The 1,783-nt window shown below is 41.4% G+C and overlaps 1 non-coding gene across 1 annotated transcript; it reads left to right on the top strand.

Moving 5' to 3' along the window:
• Positions 1-268: 268 nt before the first annotated feature.
• Positions 269-345, top strand: TRNAS-CGA (transfer RNA serine (anticodon CGA)). Its single transcript has one exon. It is a non-coding gene; the product is annotated as a tRNA-Ser (tRNA).
• Positions 346-1,783: the final 1,438 nt, after the last annotated feature.

Genomic DNA, 1,783 nt, shown 5'->3' with positions numbered 1-1,783 from the left:
GCAGTAGAGGTAGTAAATCCTATAAGTCGCTAAGAGACACCGAGCTGCCGCTGGAAAGTAGTGGTGTGAGGCGAGGTCGTCATGATTTGTCCCCAACTATAATCACACTAACCACTACACCACAGAGGCGGACGAAGAGATGTTAAGTACAGAACAAAAATTCATTGACATGCCCCACAACGGGCGACTTAAACGCACTCTACAGTGTGCTAGCAGCAGTGCCAGACCTGTAGCTCAGATCCTTTCAAACAGAATAAAGATGGCCTAGGCCACCATAGCTCAATTGGTAGAGCAACCGACGCGAAATCGGGAGGTTGTGGGTTCGGATCCCACTGGTGTCCGGCTGGCCATTTTTGTTCTGTACTTAACATCTCTTCAACACGTACTACATGTACGTAACACGACCTAATACGTTGAAAGACTGTTTCGATAAATGAATTTGATTGCTTTTAATAATCCACCCTTGATCCCATAGTCCTCCAGTTCGGGGGCTTTTATCTATCTATATAAATAAAATTGTTCGTGTCTGTTTGTCTGTTTGTCTGTTCCACCATCACGTCGAAACGGCTGGATAGATCTCAACCAAACTTCATATTTAGAGTATACTCATCCCGGGGAAGGTTTCGATATGCATATCATTTTAAAATCTTTGAATACACGGGGGGTTTATAGGAAAACCAGAATGGTTTTTCCACCATCACGTCGAAACGGCTGGATAGATCTCAACCAAACTTCATATTTAGAGTATACTCCTACCGGGGAAGGTTTCGATATGCATATCATTTTAAAATCTTTGAATACACGGGGGTTTATAGGAAAACCACAATGGTTTTTCCACCATCACGCCGAAACGGCTGGATAGATCTCAACCAAACTTCATATTTAGAGTATACTCCTCCCGGGGAAGGTTTCGATATGCATATCATTTTAAAATCTTTGAATACACGGGGGTTTATAGGAAAACCAGAATGGTTTTTCCACCATCACGTCGAAACGGCTGGATAGATCTCAACCAAATTTCATATTTAGAGTATACTCATCCCGGGGAAGGTTTCGATATGCATATCATTTTAAAATCTTTGAATACACGGGGGGTTTATAGGAAAACCAGAATGGTTTTTCCACCATCACGTCGAAACGGCTGGATAGAACTCAACCAAATTTCATATTTAGAGTAAACCCATCCCGGGGAAGGTTTCGATATGCATATCATTTTAAAATCTTTTAGTACACGGGGGGTTTATAGGAAAACCAGAATGGTTTTTCCATCACGTCGAAACGGCTGGATAGATCGCAACCAAATTTCATATTTAGAGTATACTCATCCCGTGGAAGGTTTCGATATGCATATCATTTTGAAATCTTTGAATACACGGGGGGTTTATAGGAAAACCAGAAATGTTTTTCCACCATCACGTCGAAACGGCTGGATAGATCTCAACCAAACTTCATATTTAGAGTATACTCCTCCCGGGGAGGGTTTCAATATGCATATCATTTTAAAATCTTTGAATACACGGGGGGTTTATAGGAAAACCAGAATGGTTTTTCCACCATCACGTCGAAACGGCTGGATAGATCTCAACCAAACTTCATATTTAGAGTATACTCCTCCCGGGGAAGGTTTCGATATGCATATCATTTTAAAATCTTTGAATACACGGGGGGTTTATAGGAAAACCAGAATGGTTTTTCCCCCATCACGTCGAAACGGCTGGATAGATCTCAACCAAATTTCATATTTAGATTATACTCCTCCCGGGGAAGGTTTCGATATGCATAT

This window comes from Anabrus simplex, chromosome 6 (assembly GCF_040414725.1).
Source record: "Anabrus simplex isolate iqAnaSimp1 chromosome 6, ASM4041472v1, whole genome shotgun sequence".
Taxonomy (NCBI): domain Eukaryota; kingdom Metazoa; phylum Arthropoda; class Insecta; order Orthoptera; family Tettigoniidae; genus Anabrus; species Anabrus simplex.
This window is presented reverse-complemented; position numbering and strand designations above follow the sequence as displayed.